The 23675-nt window shown below is 32.2% G+C and overlaps 1 pseudogene; it reads left to right on the top strand.

Moving 5' to 3' along the window:
- The window catches only part of LOC134700424 (uncharacterized), a 38408-nt pseudogene extending 35604 nt beyond the window's left edge, over positions 1-2804 (top strand).
- Positions 2805-23675: the final 20871 nt, after the last annotated feature.

Raw genomic sequence — 23675 nt, 5'->3', positions numbered from 1 at the left:
TAAGCATATCCGCATTCATATACATCTGGACTATTCGCGTTATTATGCCAAGAGGTCAAAAGTGGAAATACATCGGTAAAAAACTTAAGTTAAAAATAGTTAAAAATATTTTAAATCTTACTGTTGAACGGATTGCTTGATATTACTAATTTGGTAATAAATAAGACGTAACGGGATGATTACTCCCAATCTCATAAATCTGTTAAAAAGATTAAGTTGTTAAGAACAAAAATTTGGGAATTGCATTTTCTAAAAAGGACAATATACACGTTTCTGGCAATGCATGCACCACTCGCCGAGCTTGTTTAATCAAATAACCATGGTTAAGGTAAACCGAAAATCCGGATTTGTCACTGTTAAACGTCAAATATGTATTCATGGGATTGATAATATGAAAATATCAGAGATGTTTATAAATTTCCATAGTTGATTAAAGTCAAAAGCAAATACTGTCAAACGAATTAAAGGAAGACGTTATCGAGTTAAAACTATTGCTTTGTTATTCTTCCTGATTTTTTTAGTTTGGTAGGGTTCGGGGCATTTTTAATTGAATTGAAATGAATGATGTCGGTAACATATATTTTCAACTTTATACATGATTTAAAATCCTGTCTTTTTTTAATGATAACGCAATATAAAAATATACAGTATACTTTTCATGCCTTATGACTAAAGGTCACGGAATAGTAAATAAGCTATGTTGTAGAACTTGATAAACATTTTGATTACAACTTTAGCTCGTTGAAAAAGGTCTAAAATTATTTTTTTAAATGCCATTATCTTTCATGTTTCTGAAATATTACTCGTTGAATCTTTTTTAATATACATGAACATTTGTTTAAAAGGCATAATAAGTCGGCGAAAAATGTGATTGTCTTAAAATATAAAATTTCCTATTTTGTATACACAGACATTCTTTTAAAAGACTTTATGGATTGTTGTTGCTATAAAAGTTTTCGCTTTAATGATGATAAATCATAATTTATGTTACATTTATAAGAATACTAATCACTTTTCTTATATTTTACTTGCAGGATTGATGGCATTACGAGGACATGTCATTCCTGCCGAGGTTTATGCCTGGACTGCTGTATTTGTCTTGCCAATAAACTCCGCCTTGAATCCTTTCCTATTTACGTTTGCGTCTATCAAAGAAAACGTATGTATTTATAATGTTATATTGCTTCTCTGATATCTTCATTCCTTTCAAATACATTTTAGGTTGTAATCTAGCATAAAAAAAAAAAAAATCTTTGCACTTTTTAAAATTTAATATGGAAACAAAGATGGATCTAGTAAGTACCACCTTATATTTTGGTTCTCATACGAATAAGTTTATGAATAAAGTTTATTTTTACAAGCTTGAACACTTAGGCTCATAAGATATTGGAAAAAATTATTAATCCAACCGATGACATAAATACAACTCACTGTCATAAACCTCTCCCTACGGTGTGGTGATTTTCTATTTTTAACAAAAACATGATAATTATACAAATCCTTATCAAACCATACAGAACTTTAATACTGTTTTACATACATTTCTTTTCAGAGGCGTTTGCAGAAAAAGAAAACATACCAAACTGGGTCTTCGAACTCGAAAAGATCAAACGGTAAATTTTTAAACCATAAGCAGACAAAATATACAATGAATTTAACAAAAGTCAAGCTGAACGATACATCAGCAATAAAATAAAACAACACATTACCTGCCTCATCCAGTTTTTTTTAAATTCTAGTTATATTTACTCGTTCGAAGAAGTCATAGACATATATTATCGTAATGATGATTATGAAAAACTTTTGTTATAAAATATTTGCGGAAACAGTCATATACCTCCGATTATGATTATGATTACACTTATATATTTACAGTTAGCATATCAATCGTGGGTCGTCTCAAAGTGTAAATATACTCATATGAGGTTTTTTCTTTAGTTGAATAACATGGTTTTTAAAAAAAATATGTGTATGGATTAAGTTTTATAAACGGTTATCATTTCTGGACATGATGCAAAGCATGCCGAGTATGATAAAACGGTAGAACATCATTTTATCTGTTATGTATTATCATGTGTAAATGACATAATTATAAAAGTGTCTTTCTATAACAGTATTGCCGTGACAATTCTTTGGGCGAGTATTGTGAACATATTGGAAAGGACTTTTGCAGTCAGTGCCCCCCACCCACCCCTATATATATTTTTTTTTACACATGGTGACAATGATGTAGAATGTATCAATGGCACTCAAACCATTTCCTTTTATTTCTATTCACATCATATTATATAAAAGAGGAGAGAATTAAAAAAAAATTGTAAAGTATAAGAAATGGGGATCGGTGACATCCAATAATGCGATTTGAATATGCGCTGCTTGAATTCGTCACCGACAACACCTATTTACAATGGAACAAACATCATTTGGTTTTACTATGTATCGATTTTTTTTTTGTTAATTTGACATGGCCCCTTGTTTTTCGTCATCTGTAACAATAAGTCAAAGTATAATTCTAGGTATAGACCTTGTTTACGCATAAAAAGATGTCTACTGTTGAGTCACAATTGTTTGATTGAAATGCATTTGCTACAGGCACAATAACAGCTTATTTGGACAATCTACGAGGCAAAATCAGAAGTTTCCACGATGAACCTACAAACGATGATGATACGGTGGATACAATCTTGACAATGGTAGAAAAATTGCTCCAGGAGAATAAAATCAATGAAGACGACGTGCAGTATATCATTAGAAATCTCACCAATAGCATCGACAACAGCAGCATAACTAGGAAAAGGGTATGATGATAGCTGCACTTTTAATAAATGTGTTAAATGTGTTACACACACAGTAGTTAATGGTCAATGACATATAAACATTTGAAGAAACGACTTTAGTTTTCATAATATTTATAAAAAGAAAAAAATCCTCGAATAGTCAAATAAAAATTGATTCGTATCTTAATGCTTATGAAACAGTATTCAAAAAGAAACTATTAAGACAAATGATACAACTATTATCACCAAGAAACCAAAACAGATCTCAATTACAAATAAAAACATTTCTAGGGATGCCTATCGCATGATATGAACAAAAGCATCAAAACCAAACGTGTGTACAAGTAATAAAGAATGTGCCCAAGTTAAACTTCATTGTCATAAAAAATGTGAAAAACAAACGGAAAGAGATGAGCTGCACTAAACCTTTCATATATCAGTCAGGGGCATTACTTAAACAAGTAACTTTTAAAGTTATGTTGAAAACGAGGCTATTTAAAAAAAACTTACATATAAGTAACTTTTCTAAATATTATTTTTATAGGTGACCAATAATACAAATTTTACTAGTTTTAACAATTTTTTACAGTCATCTGGTTATTTTTCCCTAGAAAAATAAAATGTAATCCTTTTGAAACACTAATTGCTTTTCTGACGCACTTATTTTTGATATCGACGCTTCTAGGTCAAAGATTGGTCTCTAGGGACTATTAAAATATCGTTTTCCTTCAAAATCTTGAAGGAATACAGATATAAATAGATAGAAACTTATGAATTAATTAACACTTGTAGTTATTTATAATTTGTAACCCAAATCAATTACAAATGTTCCTTATCTAAGTGTTATTACTTATTCTTTCAAAGATGTACAAAATAACTTATTCAAGCAATATTTTTGTCATTATTTGTAAAGTCACCCTATATGTCTATTCTTTTCTCAAATCTTACACAAGTTCTTAAATTAATGATATAAAATGATGTAAACATTCTTGAAAACTACATTTAGTTCCTGCTTCTATTGAAATTCAAAATAAATCTATTGAGTAATTTTATATTTTTCAAAAACAAATATAACCTATATACGTAATTAAAAAAGTTACTTGTTTAAGTCACGCCCCTGACTGTATATAACCAAAAGTGATATTTTTAATCTTCAACACTTATGTTAGTACATTAACAAGATGGATTTACTATAAAATTGAGAATGGAAATGGGGAATGTGTCACAGAGACAACAACCTGACCATAGAAAAAAACAACAGCAGAAGGTCACCAACAGGTCTTCAATGTAGCGAGAAATTCCCGCACTCGGAGGCGTCCTTCAGCTGGCCTTAAACAAATATATACTAGGTCAGTGATGATGAACGCCATACTAATTTCTAAATTGTACACAAGAAACTAAAATTAAATTATAATACAAGACTAACAAAGGCCAGAGGCTCCTGACAGGCGCAAAAATGCGGCGGGATTAAACATGTTTGTGAGATCTCAACCCTCCCCCTATACCTCTAGCCAATGTAGAAAAGTAAACGCATAACAATACGCACATTAAAATTCAGTTCAAGAGAAGTCCGAGTCTGATGTCAGAAGATATTACCAAAGAAAATAAACAAAATGACAATAATACATGTACATAAATAGCAACAGACTACTAGCAGTTAACTGACATGCCAGCTCCAGACTTCAATTAAACCGACTGAAAGATTATGATTTCATCATATGTACATCAGGCACAATCATTCCCGTTAGGGGTTTAGTATCATATCATCATTACATATATGCGAAGAACATAACCCGTGTCATGCCAACAACTGGTTTTGTTTAATAAATGTGTTAAGTTCCGATGCAAATACCTATAAGTGAATCAATATTAACGCCAAAATATGCAATCTTTAATGACCTGACAACAGTGTCGTAACTATATCCCTTCTTAATAAGTCTATTCAAAGGTTTTGTTAGTTTCTGAGGTGAATACTGACACCCTTGTACTACGTCTTCTTAATGCATGAATGTCGCTCGTCACTCATTGTGACGTAAAACTGTTCATTTACAATTTTGAAACAAAAACGGCAAATAAGTATAATGCGTAATCAAAATATATTCGAGAATGAGACCACTATCTAAAAACCAATAACAACATTTAGAGGCAGTCATATAAATTTAACAATAGAAAAGTGTCTAGACTCGACACCAACTTCTTAATTGAATGCAGTCAAAACCAGGTGTTAAATTTTGGACAAATCTTATTAAATCAACAAATGCATATCAACATTTCTCTTGTTCTTAAAGGATTTATCATTTTCCTGACCTCTTGATTATTTGTAATTCATCAACGTAATCACTATGGTTCGTTTGATCACAGTTTGCATCAGTCAAAATTTTATAACGGCGTCCAGTTTTCTACCTAACCTCTGTTTTCTATTATTGTGATGTCATGACAAAAGTGACCAACCATGTCTGATGACGGTAAGTAGAAAAAAAATCCGCGTTTCGCAGATTATTTCGAATGGAAGGATTGGGTCTATCTGCATATTCACTATTGTTTAAAATCCATTAGAAAAATCAGATTGAACAACCAACTATTGCGCAATGCGATATTTATCCACTCTCGACTATAAGAGAAAAGTTATCGTATCTTATGGAACGCCGGAACTGTCTTAAAGTGTAAATATTAAATGTGTTCTGCCGCTTTGCCGTTACGTCCTGTCATTTCTTTTTTATGTTATGTGCAGATGCCTTTATATCCTGACACGGCATCTCTGTGTTATGTCAAATTAGTAATTCGTTTGGTCAAACAATTGTATGATATGTCATTGCTAAACTTTGTTGTGTAAAATATGCATTACATTATGCTTTAACTACTATATATTCTGTGAATACTTCGGAACTTTATGATCAACCACCTTTACATTCTCTCATATTTTATCTATGTTGTGTCTATTCTTCTTTTACGTAAGTCAGTTAATAATTGCGTCCTGTCTCAAGTGTTATTGTTATGTCAAATGGTCGAAACGTTTTGTTTTTATTCACCTTTGTTCTATGTAAATCTCATGATATTATAGTCTTTTGGCGTTATGTTGCGTTTATACATATGTATATCCAGTGAAAAACATAATACATCATGGTATAATGCATATGCGTTTTGCCGTATAGTTGATACTCTCTGTGAGCATTCATTACGTCATGTGCAAATGCCTTTTACATGATGTGTAAACAACTAATACGTTTTGTGCAAACCTCGTTAACCTTATGTGCATACATCGTTCACCCTATGTGCAAACATCATTGACCTTATGTGCAAACACCTATAACGTTATGTGCAAATACCTATTAAGTTATGTATAAAAACTACATCGTTATGTGCAAACACTATTACGTTATGCGCAAATACCGTTTACATTATGTGCAAACACCGATTACGCTATGTGCAAATGCCTATTACATTATGTCCAAACATCTATTACGTTAGGTGCAAACACCTATTACGTTATGTCCAAACACCAATTACGTTATGTGCAAACATCTATTACGTTATGGTAAACGTTTTTTTGACACAGATTAATACAAAACGCATCAGTGATATACACTTTGAAAATTAAGACAATTGTAAGTTTTAGCTTTCGAAAAAGCTGAACTTCTTCGCTGTATTCTGTTTCAAGCTAATATCCATTGGAAGCTGAAAGTGAACTGAAGGTTATATGTGAGCGTTGGGTTGTTAATTTAGTATTGGAAATGTAGTATTTTTATATATTAATTGATATAAAAATGTTTTATAAATATTTAGATTTTTGTTCTACTTAAAGAGTGTGCGTTATACATCCCTTTACTTGTTGAAAATTTAAATATTTACAAATATATAGACACGATTCTCGAGATGTGTCTCTCTGGAGGTGTGCCTAAATTGACAAAAGTCATGAAATACATTTAATGCATTTTTGAAAACATTGTACAGGAACATTTTAAGCAAACAAATCGTACGACGTTACGCGCGATGTTCGTACCGTTTACGTTTTTGTATGTTTTGTGAATAAAAATGCGCTGCAGGTGCAGAAACAACGTATTTTAAGTAAAACAAAGATATCATTGTGCTGGATATAAATATCCTTTTTTCAATTATGTCCATTAAAACATGATAAAGCGCATTTCTTCGTGTTGTTGTGCATTTGATTCTGGATTTTGGAAAAATAATGGGCTGTCACGGGTAATATTTGATGACGAAAAATGAAGAAGAAGCCTTCTTTTGAACTTTTTTTCGCCGATTTTTATTATTTCGTTTGTTGCCGCGAATTGCCATGAAATGACAACCCACTATGATATATTTTTTTTACGGCTGATGGCGTCTTATTCTGTAACGCCATGCAAATCTGCAAAGTTTCCTAGTGTGCCATCTCCATTAATTTTCGAAACTACTTTAACGAAAACAGTTAAAAAATACGGATAAATGATGTCATCAGGTGAGAAAATGGTATAGCTAGTTTAATGCTATTTTTTGGTGATTAATTAATTTCAAAGGCAAAATCGATCAAACACAAAAACAAACAAAAATCCTACATTTTTTAATTTAGTGAATAAAATGTCACGCGTTTATTTTTTACAAAAACGTTTCGTCCAGTCGAAATAAACGAAAATAATGATTAGTTTTGAACTTTATAGTCGACAATCAAAGTCTTATATAGACATGTTATTTTCTAATATTTTCAAAATATCTATATTGATCTCCATAGCTTCGAACTGTCCGAGAAAACAATGTTTGAAAATTGGTGACTAGATGTCGCACGCATTAAATTTCTTACGGCGGCAACCTGACGTAGTTTTGAATAGCCAAAGCAACAAAAAACGTAGTGCCTTAAAAACACAGAGAACAAGCGCACAACTTAGTCGATTGTCGGTGCATATATTGTTCTACATATATAGAGAGATACTTTTTAAACTACGATTTGATTTATCTATACATTGTATGTTACTGATTTTTCTGATTATTTTTATCATCCTATGATATTGATAAGTGTTACCCTCAACCCGGAACAGATTGAATGTTTTATTTTTTCTCGCAAATTTTATATTAAGTGCAGCACTTGCAAGTTTAAACGAGTAAAACTTGGGTGCATAATTGTACGAGCATTTTTTTTCCGTTTCTATCTTATAGCACTCAAGAGTCTTCTTTAAAAGAATGTTTCGGATGATGCTCCTAATGTTTCTTCGAAAGGATACGAATATATTACTGTAAAAACTAAGAAAAAAAACTTACACTTGTCAGAAAATACACTAAACCGGGCAACATGTTGAATTACTTTAGAGAACTTTAAGACAAATTCGCTGGACATCAGACGGAGTAGAAAGTTTGCCTGATATTTCATGCATTATCACTTTATATTATCGGTTCAGTATAAGTCACGAAATTGTTTTTGAATGTTACTAAACCGACATTAGTTTCCAACACGAATATGACATTTTTATCCGAAATTATTCTTCGAAACTTCGTGAAAGGGACTTTAGGACGCAGCCGGGGGCTTTTTCAAGCAGACATTATCTTTTATTGCGGGAACGAAATAATACAATCTGCGGTAGATTTTTTTAAATGTTGCGGAAAACATTTAAACGACACTAAGTTACTGTATTGTAAGCGCCGAATCGGGAGTATAGATCGTGACACAATATCTTTTAAATCGTTCCTAATATTTAAAATCTCTATCAAGTCTTTTTTATTCTTTGAATGATGCTAATTTGACAGTTACGTATCTGTCATGTTATTCTTGTGAAAACTATTTGTTTGGTACTTACAAAGACTGCATAAATAATTCCATTTGAAGTATAAAGCCCCCATACCGACAATTGTCGAGAACAATTGAAGCGTAATTGGGGGTCCCGCAGAAGAGGTGGTATGATTACCAATGAGACCATTAACTCTCCACAGGAAACCAAAATAACACAGACATTAATAATTATAGGTCACCGTACGGACTTCAACAATGAGTCCATGCTGCATAGTCAGCTATAAAAGGCCCCGCAATGACAATGTAAAACAATTAAAACGGGAAAACTAAGAGCCGTATTTTATTTAAAAGGAACGAAATACAAATATGTAACACATAAACAACCGACAACCACTGAATTACGGGCTCCTGTCTACATGGACAAGGGACATGCACATACATACATAGTGTGGCGGGGTTAAACATGTTAGCGGGATCCCAACCACCCCCTAACTAGACAGGTACATTAACTTTATTTATTCTAGAAGTATTTTTGTAGCGTATAAACCATGAAAAATGTTAGATTTTAGCGATAACGTATGTTACGCTTATAGGCACGAGCATCGCTCGTAACGTCTACATATTGCAGATTAGCAATGCAAGTAAAAACGTATTAATGATTGATATTGTATTTTTTAAATTTCAGTGAGTATTTTATGCATAATAAAACGACCATGAATTAATAACATTTGATCTGAAATGTAATACACACAGTTAATTTACCGGCATCTGATGTCCTCAGAAGAGAACTTGGTGTCCTCAGAAGAGAACAGTCTGTAAATATTTATCTCATTTAAGCCAATAGTTGTTGCTGAATTTCAGCCACATCATGATGCAACCAAACATAATTTATATGTGAAAAGTAATTTTTTTCAAGATGGCATGTATATCGACGGAAACTAAAAGCTCTGCCCTGTTATTCGAAGCAAAAAAAGCTACATGTAAAAAACAAAGTGCAACCTTATTTCTTTACGGAAAATGTGAACGGAAAATAAGTTGATATAAAAAAAAGAAGACGTAGTATGATTGCCAATGAGACTACTTTCCACAAGAGACAAAAATGACACAGGAATTTACAATTTTAGGTCACCATACGGCCTTCAACATTGAGCAAAGCCCATACAACATAGTCAACAATAAAAGGCCCCGAAAAGAATATGTAAAACAATTTAAACGAGAGCACTAACGGCCTTATATATGTAATGTTCTTTTCCATCTGCACCAAGCGGGTCATTTCATTGGTCGCCATATCTTGCATACATAATTATAACATATGGGTTTGAAAGGCGCCAAATTACATTTATGAATTAAAGACTTTTGACAAGGTCAACACATTATATATGCGTCTATTTAGATTATATTGACTGAGGACGAAGATATTTTCTCGCCACCTCTTATCTTGTATTTTTTTTAATTAGCAGGGAGTTTTGGCAAAACTGAGTCCCGAGCCCCCTCTTAATCAAACTGTTTATAGAACCAACTAACTCAGCTCCATCATTTTCAAACAATCTGGTTCCGCCACTGGTTATTGATTGACAAATCAAAAAGAGAAAAAAAATAGGGTTTTTTTTTAACATAAATTAATAATATGAAATAAATAAACGGTACCAATTTTCTTGCACCAGATGCGCATTTCGACAATACATGTCTCTTCAGTGATGCTCGTGGCCAAAATATTAAAAACCCAAAGCTTATATAAAAGATGAGGAGCAATAATCCAAAAGGTCCAAAAAGTATAGCCAAATCCGTGAAAGGAATCAGAGCTTTGCACGAGGGAGATACATTCCTTAATTTATGATAATTTCTAATATTTGTAACAGCAAATTTTAATAACACAAAAATCCGTATTTTCATGCCAGTACCGAAGTACTGGCTACTGGGCTGGTGATACCCTCGGGGACTAATAGTCCACCAGCAGAGGCATCGACCCAGTGGTAGTAATAAATAAACAGTACCATTTTTCTTGCACCAGATGCGCATTTCGACAATACATGTCTCTTCAGTGATGCTCGAAAATTTCGTTTAACTCGTTAGAAACATAAATAAAGTAAAAACATCTTTAATATTTGGACACACGTACAGAAAAGTGTGTTACCGCATGCGGAGGAATATCTCAAGAACGTTTGCGATATCCCATGCAGAGTTATCTGTCTTTGCTCATTCTCTGCGTGGGACATTGAATGTTTTGCTGAAAAATATGAATCCCCACTCAAATGCAATCTATTAGAAAAATCGAAATATTACAGAAGAGTATCCACCATGCACTTGCACAGCACTATAATTAATATAGTGCAATAGAATGATATACAAATGGATGAAAATTATATATACATGTAACCGTAATTTATAAGTATCAAAATATTGTATAACAAAAAAACAGAGTTTACTAATTTGTATCACTTCTACGATGAGGGTGAATTTATCATCCACGCACAGAAAAAAAATTGTCTGTACTTTAACGTCACTTTCAGGTAACGAGATGTGATTTTATTTTCTGAGACAAGTGCTTGTGACCGTCCACAAGAACTTGCGGTCATCCGATGTTCAGTATTTCAGTACTTTGATTCATATCTTTAACATAAAGATGTTCTCAAATGGTAATAAAACATAACAAGGGTTTTATATTTTTTTTAAAATGTCTTATTGTCCTTATATTATCCTGATTCATTTTAAGAACTCAAATCGTATCAATGACAAACTGCACATTTAAAGATTTTTGAAACTGGGAGTTAGCTGGCAATTTTTTCATGGCGATTTAAACGGATGAACAAGAGGGTTCCGAAATTCCAATAATACAAATCATGACAAGTGAACTTTCTTAAGTTATAATCAGTAGCATGACAATTACAAAAGAATTTTAGACTTCATTTTTGTGTTAAAGTCTGTCACAGTTTTCTTTTCGTTATATTGGTGATTTTTGTTTAAAGAATTCTAAATATGTTACGTCGATTTCAAGGCGAACAAGATTGCACCAATTCAAGATTGTTTCCGCACTTTGAGGATAATTTGGATTGAATCATATGAACTTCATGCCTCACTAGCCATTTATAAAAAAAACCGTCTCGCTTTAACAGTAGCCGAGAAAAGGGGGACCGAAATATCTAAAAATTCGTAAGGGTTCAGCGGAACCCAGTGTCTCGACTACTTGTACTGTTCATCGCAGGCTCAACAAAAATGAGGAAAAAAGTCTATAAAAATACTCCTTTTGTTACGATCTTTGATTGTAAGAAGCTTCTGTCCAGGTTTGTTAAAAATACAGGCTAGTTTATGAATCTAATAAATGTTTTAAAAAAATGAACTTCAGACTGGAAGTCAATTCATAAGTAAAACACAGGTACAAAATCATAACAAAATTTCCTTCTAGATACTAGCTTTTGATCACGAACCAGCTGCTTTCCAAGTTTGGTACAAATCCAAAAGAGTATAAGAAAGTTATTAAAATTCTAAAAAAATTACATTATAACCACAGAGTGAATATGTTCTTTCACAGAGTGAATGTAATATTTTCTGGCAGAAAATTTTAGTTTATTTATAAGTAAAATACGGAAATATGGAATTTTATTTTTTACAAATTTTAATTCTGGATACTACATGTAGCTTATGATCATAAACAAGCTTCTGTCCAAGTTTTGTAGAAATCCAGTATAGTTTAAGAAAGTTATTACAATTTCAAGAACTTTAACCACAGAGTGAATATTTGTGGACGCCGCCGCCGCCGACAATGACGACACCGACGACGACGGAATGTAGGATCGCTATGTCTCGCTTTTTCGACTAAAGTCGAAGGCTCGACAAAAATGGCAATATTTAACGGAAACTGTCAAAAAATATTTTAGATTGATAACATTTAGATCCAATAGAATGTATTTGTATCAAATTTTATATTTTTTAAAATAAGATTTGTCAGAATAATGATGTGCAGCCTAGCAAATCTTCCTTTTATGAACATATGGCTTAATTGTGTATTTGGCTATATTTATCGAACCATTCGCGTTCATAACTAAACGCATCGAAGATTACCGTTTATACCGTATATCCAGTAATAATATTCATTGAATTTATGACTCTCCGTTCGGAAAATAAGTTTATGTTTCTAATTTATACGACGATATTCGTTGAAATATTGAACACAAAAATATATTCATATCAACAACTGTGGAATAATGTATTAAACTAAATGTACTTTGTCGGTAAACGTAAAATTTATTTGTGCGAGCTTTATAAACAGGACGAAAAGCGAGGCTTGCCGAATTTTCTCCTGTTTCGCAGCGAGAACTAATACATTTTTTATTTATGACAATGTACATATATTGTTTACAATTTACACCTGGTATTTGAGAATAAGTTGTTAAATCTTAACCATTGTCTCTGATTTTTTACAACTATTGAAACGCAGATTCGAAGAAAACCCCAAAATACTAATACCAGAAAGAAATCCATATTACCGATTGATCAACATGCAAGCGGGTAGCAGGAAAATTTATTTGTATTTGTACAATGTTAACAAAGCAAAAAAATGTTGTTTAGCTGTTATTTGTATACAACAACTAGCTAATAGCAGGATAAAAGCGAATTACTTAACTGTAACAATTTTTTTTTAAACTGAGGAAAAAACTAAATGGGTTAAATTTTTTTTAGATTAGCTGATAATGCTATATGGGTTTTTGTTAAAGGCCATAAGGGGATCTATTGTTATTTCTTTCTTTGTCAGTTTGGTCTTTCGTGGAGAATTTTCTCATTGGCATGCATACCACATCTTTTTTTTATAGATAGTCAGTATTTTCTGAAATTTAAAGGGAAAATTATGTTATGATGAACATTTTAGCAACGAAATTATTTATTCATTCTTATAGACAACAAAAGAAACTATATACACATCACTTATAAAACAAAGAATAGAAGAAAACAATAATAATTTACTAGATAATGTGTTGGTTTTTTTTGTATCGTTCTTGATGACACGATTCGAAAAGTTACTAGACCAAATACGGATAAATGAAAGTCATTATCTGGAGTTTCAAGTTGCGGGATTTAATTCGAGTATGGCCAGTGAAGGTGAAAAAGGGGGATAACCCTTTCATCCAGAATAATATATGTATGCGTCTTTTTTTGTGGATTACAGGATAAGGCAGTTTTTAATATGAAAAAACAGGGTTTTTTTTAGAGAAAATGCAGCTTTTTGTTAAACCCGTCTACCTGCCTGATCCAAAATTGGATCAAATTTTTCCAACATCCCTGTGAGTTTTAAAAAAAATAATTGTCAGAAAACAGGGCCGGGTCACCTGACCATCCCTTTATAGGACATCCACCTTTTCAACACGCCTTGTCAGGGACGGAGGAAATAATAAGTCTTAGGAAGGTTAATCAGAATAATATTCACAACAGTTATAAAGGAAATGAACGAAAATAAAATCTTAAACATTTTGTAGGATTCCTTAGCTGCTACGTGAATCGTGGGAGACGTCATTACATTTGTAGCATTAATCTAGTTCATATGAAAACCATACTGGGAGGGTAATAACAAATCATCCTGGTCTCTTTTGTAGAGTTGTCACATTGTCATTCGTACCACATCTTCTATTTTATATCGTTTTGTTCCTTTCAGTTGCATCTCTTGGAAACTTAGAGTCGTGTCTGTATATTTGTTAAAATTTTCAAACAAGTAAAGTGAACAAATTTTCAAATAAAATAAAGTATCGAAATGGGGAATGTGACAAAGAGAAAACAACCCGACCATAGAAAAAAAACAGCATGGATGCATAATGCACACTTTTAAAGTGGAGTAAAATAATTTCCCATAAAACTAGATACATTGTATGTATATAGCAGTTTTACATCAATCAATATAATTATAAAAATCCACAGTTTGTATTAAGAAAGGTAAATATTTTAATTTTCTTTATTTTCAAAATGCATGTCACAATGCATGTCACTGATGCGTTTTGTTTTTAAATCTGTGTCAAAAAAACGTTTACCAGAACGTAATAGGTGTTTGCACATAACGTAATTGGTGTTTGGACATAACGTAATAGGTGTTTGCACATAACGTAATGGATGTTTGGACATAATGTAATGGGCATTTGCACATAACTTCCATGGTGTTTGCACATAATGTAAGCGGTATTTGAACATAAAGTAATAGTCTTTGCACAAAATGATGTAGTTTTTGTACATAACGTAATAGGAATTTGCACATAACGTAATAGGTGTTTGCACATAAGGTCAACGATGTTTGCACATAGGGTGAACGATGTATGCATATAAGGTTAACGAGGTTTGCACAAAACGTATTAGTTGTTTACACATCATGTAAAAGGCATTTGCACATGACGTAATGAATGCTCACAGAGAGTATCAACTGTACGGCAAAACGCATATGCATTATACCATGATGTTTTATGTTTTTCACTGGATATACATATGTATAAACGCAACATAACGCCAAAAGACTATAATATCATGAGATTTACATAGAACAAAGGTGAATAAAAACAAAACGTTTCGACCATTTGACATAACAATAACACTTGAGAAAGGACGCAATTATTAACTGACTTACGTAAAAGAAGAATAGACACAACATAGATAAAATATGAGAGAATGTAAAGGTGGTTGATCATAAAGTTCCGAAGTATTCACAGAATATATAGTAGTTAAAGCATAATGTAATGCATATTTTACACAACAAAGTTTAGCAATGACATATCATACAATTGTTTGACCAAACGAATTACTTATTTGACATAACACAGAGATGCCGTGTTAGGATTAAGGCATCTGCACATTACATAAAAAAGAAATGACAGGACGTAACGGCAAAGCGACAGAACACATTAAATATTTACACTATAAGACAGTTCCGGCGTTCCATAGTATCTCACTCAGTACAGTGTTATAGTCTATATTTTAAAGACTTTGTTCAAATTGTCTATGTTTCTATGAATATGATAATTTTAGTATAAAATGCATAAATGGAAACACAGAAATATTGTATACCTTTATAAGATAGACTGTTATACTTACTTTAAAAAAAAGTTCGCGTATATCACATATTATTATAAACAGACATTAAGAAAAAAATATTAATTTATAATTTGAACAAAAATAATTTTTAAATTGCTTAATTTCTGCAAATGTATAGAAGTCATATATTAAATAATATATTTTATTTTCAGTTAAGCACAGTATGTTAACAAATTCCGAGAACTCATAAGAAGAAAGTCGACAACGATGAACACACAATAAGACATTAACTACTCAGCATAACACAACAGATATTTAATAATCGAATACTGAATAATTAAAGCAGAACTTTTCGAAGAATTCAAAAAGAGAAAAATATTCAACGAGTGTCCGAATAACACATCAATTCACGAATGGGCGTAGTAAATAATCTGTGTTGTGCGGCCACGTGTATCTCGCATGTGACATTATCAGTTTGTATTTCACTGGGAAATCGTTGTAATGCATCACAGCCAATGTAATAAATGTATATAATTTAATAAGAATATTTGAATCAGATGCTCTATTATACATGTTGTAATCTCGTGGTTATATGTTTTTCATGTCTTATGTTGTCTTGAAAACAGATTAAACAAGAATGTGTCCATAATACACTCGCACTATCATTTTCTATGTTCAGTGGACCGTAAAATTGGGGTCTAAACTTTAATTTGAAATTAAAATTTAAACAATCATATCTTGGGGAACATGTCGACTAAGTTTCAAGTTGTTGTGACGAAAACTTCATCAAAAACTACCTTGACCAAAAACTTTAACCTGAAGCGGGACGAATGGACGGATGAATGGACAGACGAACGAACGAACGAACGGACGAACGATCGGACCCACAAATCATAAAACAGTATGCCCCCTACTATCGTAGGTTGGGCATAAAATACCACTATTATGTCTCTTGTTCCTTGTTAATTCACCGTGAAGATTAGAATCCATTGCAACAAATATTTATAATATTCTTTGTAATTTCGAATTCAGCAAAAAAAGTTAAAAAAAAAATATAAGAACTTTTAAAATATTTTCTTTAGAAAATGCTTACATCGATCGTTATAAGATACTAACCAAATGTTGTTCGCATTAACGTTATTAACTATTGTTATCACATATCAACATTATAGCTTTTAACTTTATGACACAAACTTTAAAACATGTAAACAGCTCTTCTTGATGATTACATAGTTTCATTTTGATGCTATCTCTGTTTTTCTGAGGGATTATTTAAATGTATCTCTATAATACTTTTTAATATTCCTGTCACATCCAATGATGAATTTATAATTATAATTTAATGCTTTCATTGTTTTTCTGAAGGATTTTTTTAAATGTTCTCTAGTATATAATGTTGTACATTTCTGTCGCTTTGTTAACATTCAAAACAGAACAATATAATTTATTTTTTTGTTATAAATTGTAGACTGCACTTTCATTTCGTACTTTATTCAGCCTTTTTTACTTATTTATTCGAATGTCACTAAAAAGTCTTTTGAAGACGAAACACACGTCTGGTGCAAATATAAAACTTCAATCATGGTATCTATAAAGAGTTTATTTCGATGATTTATGAATTCTTATAGACTGCGACACATGCTGAGTACATCATAATTGATCATTTCTAATCATTTTTATAGACAGAAAGAAAAGTAGTATAACAAAACAACTGAACTCAAAGCAATGTCATAAATGCAAACAGACAGAATCAAAAGCTCTCAATCATCGGAACAAGTGACATGAATGAACATATATTTACATTTACACGCTTACTTAAGCACTTCTGTAGTAACAATACACCTAACACAGAACATCAAAAACTATGTGCAATAGCTATACAATAATAAATATTTTTCAAAATATGCTACAGCACATTCATGAGGAAGAAAGGGTTAAATCGACACTACCTCAGTTTTATAGTCTCAATCACGTACTTGGTTGATAGTTTCATAATTTGAAAACAGACTAGCAATACCATGGCAAAATTAAAAAAAAAGATCAAAAGACAGACAACAGTATATAATACAAAACAAAAAGCACCACAAACTCAATCAAAACCTGTTAGTGATATCAGTTTCTCCAGAAGAGTAGGCAGCTCCTGTTCCACATCGCTTGAATCATGTGTTCGCGGTCTTTGATCTTTAGATACGACAAAGGTAGTCTGATTTGAAATTTCACCAATTCTGACAATTTTAAATGACAAGTGACCTCAGACCAGAAGATGCTTATAATCCTGTGAATTTAAAAAAAAATGTATTTACACTGTTGATGTTATATTTGTAAATACGCTCGAGTTTTACCAAACGATTCATTGAAGAGAAGAAACGTTTTTAAATTGTTTTGGCAATCTTTATCATGAGTATAGCAGGATTTAGTATATATAATTAAAAAAAATCGTATTGTTGAATCATCAAACTAAACTCAACTTAGTAGACTATTTTAAAACATTGCTAGAAAATAAATCTCTCACTATTTTTATCTTTTAAATCAAAGAAAAAGCACATTTCTTATTAGAAAATACTTTATATCCGACAATCCCGTTATTTAAGTAATGTTTGTGCTGACCATGAATTATCATTGATATGGTTATATTAATAAATTAACTGTTTACAAAATTTTGAATTATTTGAAATACTAAGGCTTTTCTACCCCAGACAATTATTACCTTAGCTGTATTTGGCAAACCTTTAAGAAATTTTAGTCCTCAATGCTCTTCAATTTCGTTCTTTATTTAGCCTTTTGAACTTTTTAGGATTCGAGCGTCACTGATGAGTCTTTTGTAGACGAAACGCGCGTCTGGCGTATAAACAAAATGTAGTCCTGGTATCTGAGATGAGTTAATTTACAGATAACCATGCAGACATATTGTTTTAATGTTTGTACTTAACTAGCTGATATGTAAAATATTTAAACTTGTGTTGAAATGCATTTGGTATTGTGTTAAACTACTACATGTAACTGTTCGGTGAATTTTTCTTGTACGTACTTGAATAAAAGTTGTTCAACTATATCACTATTTTGTTAACACTGAGGTTGTGAGTTCGAATCTCACTCCAATCTTTAAGTTGATAAGCCAGGATTGTCAGTTTTCCTGGCAAAGATATGTGGTTCTGTCCACGAAATACCACAATAGTGTTGAAAGTGGCATTAACCACAAATCAATTATTCAATCATACAAGATTGACAATAGAAGTTATTAAATAAGTTTATGACACAATAGTATAATGTGTCAAGCATAATAAAAACAATTGAGCAGTCTGATCTAGTAGAACTTCCAACAATACTTTGAAAAGACCAGTGATGGCTTGTTAATGAAGAGATAGTTATTTTTTGTTAATTGTTGCCGTACGGGGATCTATGAGAGTCATTTTGGTCTCTAGTGGATTGTTGTTTCATTGTCACTCATACCACATCTGAAAATTCATATTTTGATTCCGTGGTTGTACAATGCAATATAATGGTATTTTTCTGTCACTATTTTTATTAAACACACACACACGCACGCATATCTTTCCTCTTTCCTCAAATTTCATTATTACAATATTGACCATTTAATCTATAAAGCCAATTATTTTAATGTGTCAGAAGTGAAGTTTTGTTTTAAATTATAATATTTAGTATTGGCATATGACAGGTGACCTTAATGTTAGTGATTACACTGTTAGTTGTTAAAACTACCGAAAACCCAGATCTATTTTTACAAATTTATCACAAAAGTGCATTTTCCTTTCACCTTAAAACTAAAACCAGTAGTGGCAATTGGTTATAGATAAATGAGAAGAGTTGACTGCTCGAAACATTTGAAAATATATTTTAGCTCATTGTAATCACCATTTGTTAAAAAAAAAAAGAGAAACGAAATACTAGTATACCAAATGACACTCAAAAGTTCATGACAAACTATCGAAGTCATGACAAACTATCGAAGTCATGGCAAACTATCGAAGTCATGGCAAACTATCGAAGTCATGACAAACTATCGAAGTCATGGCAAACTATCGAAGTCATGGCAAACTATCGAAATCATGGCAAAGGAAATGAAATACGACGACAAGACAAACAGCAGTCCACAAAACATATTGAAACAAAGATTGATCGAGCAAAACAAAGACTGATCGAGCAAAACAAAGACTGATCGAGCAAAAAAAAAAAAAAAATCATTCGGGATATTATAAATATTGTTTTTAAGAATTGGAACTTCTAAAATATTGTACAAAAGTGTGTACCGTAAATGACGATTCACTCGCTCATCCTAGATATATACTACGAACTTTTATTTTGAAAGACATATATATAACTTTATTTCCTCTATTATAGAGATTTGGTGTACATGAAATATATAAATCAGAAAATTACAAAAAGCAAAGAATTAAAGTCACTGTTTAAAGTGAATATAAGAAAGTAAAATAGCACTGTCTGTTATACCGATAACGGAAACATCTTCTATCGGTTGTAGAAATCTCTGCAATTATTTTCAACGTGACGAACACAAGTCTTAGAGAAAAAAGTTAATTCATCATTTTCTAATTCATATGACGTATTGCACGAGAGAATTGTTGTTGTGAATTCATGTGCCGAAAGACTGTCCATAAAAACACTGAACTGAATGGGATTAATGTTAATAGTGTCTTGCCATAGATCATCTCTTTTGACTTGAATAAAATCACAGGATGTCAGTAAGTGTTCAATGATATTCAAGAAGAACTTTCCACATTTGTCGCAAAGTAAATGTTCATCTTCATAACGTACCATAGAACATAAGTCAATAACATACTTGGCGGAGATACGAAGTTCGGGAAACTGTTTCGCGATTGTCCATGCTTTATGCGGTTTGATTGAAGAATGAATATGTCTAAACATATGAAAGTCATAATCGCATGAAATTCGGTAATACCACCATGTTTCTTCACTTGCATTTATATTCTGATTCACAATAACTGACCACAGTTTTTTGGATGGGAAAGAACCAGTATTTGCAAAATTAACAATATAATCAGTAATGTTATATTTTTCGGCTGCTTTAAAGATGTCAGGTATAAAACCAAGTTGTTCTGGAACACATTTATGTTTGAATTCCATAAGTCTGTTTATCATTATTCGTTTTGGTAACGCAGAAGACTTTAACCTACATAGTCTACCAAAAAATAAAAGTTTACATCTGTTGATAATGCTTTCAACTGAAAACCAACCTAAAAGACTTGTACACTTGTCAGAACGGGTTCGTTTCGGAAGTCCTTGAATAATTTTACACACAAATCTGTGAGATCTTTCTAACATCGTAAGTTCTGTTTGAGTCAAATTGTTCCATAACTCACAACCATATAGAGCTTTGCTGTAACATATTTGAAGTATTATCCTGGAACACGTCAAAGGGTTTAAAATTGATGGATGAATCCCAGAATTAAGAACTGAAAGAGCAGTTGATCGTAACACTCTACAAGCATTCAATGTCTGGTCCATTGATCTAAATTTACAGTTCAGAAGAATACCGACATGTTTGGCAGACATCACGAGTGGTATGATGTCATCATATAAAGTAAGATTGCTTGAAACATTATTGTTCTTCTTTGAATAATGTAAGACGTTGCTTTTAGTCGGAGAAAACTTGAATGCCCATCTCTCGCTATATGTCTGACAAATGTTAATAAGGTGTTGCATTCCTTTTTCTGTTGTTGAGAGTAACGCAATGTCGTCGGCTTGAACAGAGCTGCTTACACTAATATCTAAAAGAACGCATCCAAATTTAGAGTCTTCTATGTCGCACAAAAGATCGTTTATGTATACTAAATATAACAGAGCTGATAAGACGCCACCTTGGCGAACGCCTCGTTTCAGTTCAAACCAACGAGATAGCCTACCATTGAATAGTACAGAACTGCGCATGTCACTGTATACTTCATCTATGAGCAGCCATAAATCACCGGTAACTCCATATTTATGCAGTTTATATAACAATGCGTCATGCCATACGGTGTCGAAAGCTTTCGTGCTATCTAACAGCACAACAATAACATCACTGTTACGTTCAATATAATGACGAATAGGTTCTTGTAAGTTAAATGAAGCGTGAATACTTGATAATTCCTTTTGGTATGCCATCTGAGATTGATGTGGAAACTTTATGTGCAAAGAGTCGAATCGAGGATAGAGAGACTTTTCGAATATCTTGGCGATACAACTTGTTAACGATATACCGCGGTACGAATTGGGATCAGTTTTGTTTTTATTTCCACCTTTGAATAACGGTATAATTACACTTGTTTTCCAATCTAGAGGAGTATAACGTGTTTGTATTATAAGGTTGAATAGATTGCATAAGTGTTTTTGCAATGTTTTACCACCATATTTTATATGCTCATATGAAACGTTGTCTAAACCTGTAGATTTGTTGTTACATAAACTTTTACAAATGTTGAAAATTTCCTCAAATTCAAATGGGTTGATTGGAGCTTTCATTTCCTTTTGCGCTTGTCGTATTTTATTCACTTCATGTTTTACCAAATTTATGTTTGCTGAATTTGTTAACTTGCTATCAAACTGAAAAATGGATTCGAAATGATCCGCCCATGCTTCGCATATTTCACTTTCGTTTGTATGAGTTATTCCATTTAAATTTAGCTCACGACAAAAAGTTTTCTGTTTACGACTGCTTTTTAAGACCGACCATACATATCTTTGATCGTTGTCGATAGACTCTTCCATTCTATTGGCAATGTTCATAATATGTTCGTTGTAAGCTTTATCCATTTCGTTTCTGAAAGTCCGTTTTGCATATTTGTAATCAGCAAAGAACTGATCGCTTCTATTGTGAACTTTTCCGTTTAGTATCCATAAACTGCGTTTATTTAACATTGTTTTGTGTGATAGATCTACGACTTTAGTCCAATAAGGCTTTATATGTTTCACAAATTTCTTATGTGGGAGTGTTGTATGAACATAAGGTGGTGTGGTATGCTTGCCAATACATTGATGTGCTCTTCTCAAAAGTCTTTTTGACAAAAGCTGACAACTGGGATTTGTCAGGATAAGCTTGCATTTTATTAAATTCAAACAAGTATATCACTTGTTTTGGAATCCTCTTCTAATGTACATAAAGAGGTTATTAGGCCATATAAAGCTTTGGATAATTATATTCATTATAACTGCGGGTAGTCAATGATCTTTATCAAAGGCCTATCTCCAACAATAAACATTTTGAAAAGCTTAATATTTCACGTGGTTTTTTTCTGGTATAATTCTTTTCTAAATATATTCAGAATTTTTCCACAATTACTATTCAATAGTGGGGCGGGCCCCTCTTTTATTTGAATATCTGCCAATAGTGTACACTCGTTCAATACACGAGGGGACTACCGTTTACTGCTTACTGGTATGAGAAAGCAATACTGGTATCCGTTCTGTAATTGTATTACAGATTAAATAGAAATTTAAAAATGAGAACAAAATTGGGAATGTGTCATACAGAAAACAACATGACCAAAGAGTAAAAAAAAAACAAAGGCAAGCAATGGCTCTTTAACATAGCGAAAAAATCCCGCATCCGAAGGTGTTCTTCAGCTGGCCTCTTAAAAAAAATAAGTACTAGTTCAGTGATAATGGAGACCATACTAAACTCCAAAACATATAAATGAATTTATCTGAAACAACGTTTGGCCAAATGACATACAAATATAAAGTAAGAAATATTTTATTTGGCAACAGTACAAAATTGTACGGCCACAGCTTGACAAAGAATTGGACTGCCGAAACCATTATTGACAAGTCCGTAGTACATGTATACAATATTATTAAACCTTATTGTCCATTCCTTATTCCCTATTTCCACATTATAGTCCATTCCTTATTGCTTATTTCCACCTTATTGTTATTCCTTGTAATTTAATTTTTCTTATATTTCAACATAATATCCTTATTAATATTATTGCTTCCAAAATATATCGGATGATGGCCCTGGGAAACAGAAGCTCAGCGGATACATAATTCCATTATGAGAAAAAACATACTTCATACAAATGTACGTACAGTAAAACTCAGTTTAAAAGAAGTGCGAATCGGGTGTCCGGATAGATAACAAAAGAAACCTTGTAAGTGTGTCCGCCTACACGCAATATTACCAATTCGGTCACTTTCATAATAGTGCT

The sequence above is a fragment of the Mytilus trossulus genome, unplaced genomic scaffold (genome assembly GCF_036588685.1).
Source record: "Mytilus trossulus isolate FHL-02 unplaced genomic scaffold, PNRI_Mtr1.1.1.hap1 h1tg000138l__unscaffolded, whole genome shotgun sequence".
Taxonomy (NCBI): Eukaryota; Metazoa; Mollusca; class Bivalvia; order Mytilida; family Mytilidae; genus Mytilus; species Mytilus trossulus.
The sequence above is the reverse complement of the archived record's forward strand: the minus strand, read 5'-3'. Positions and strand labels throughout refer to the sequence as shown.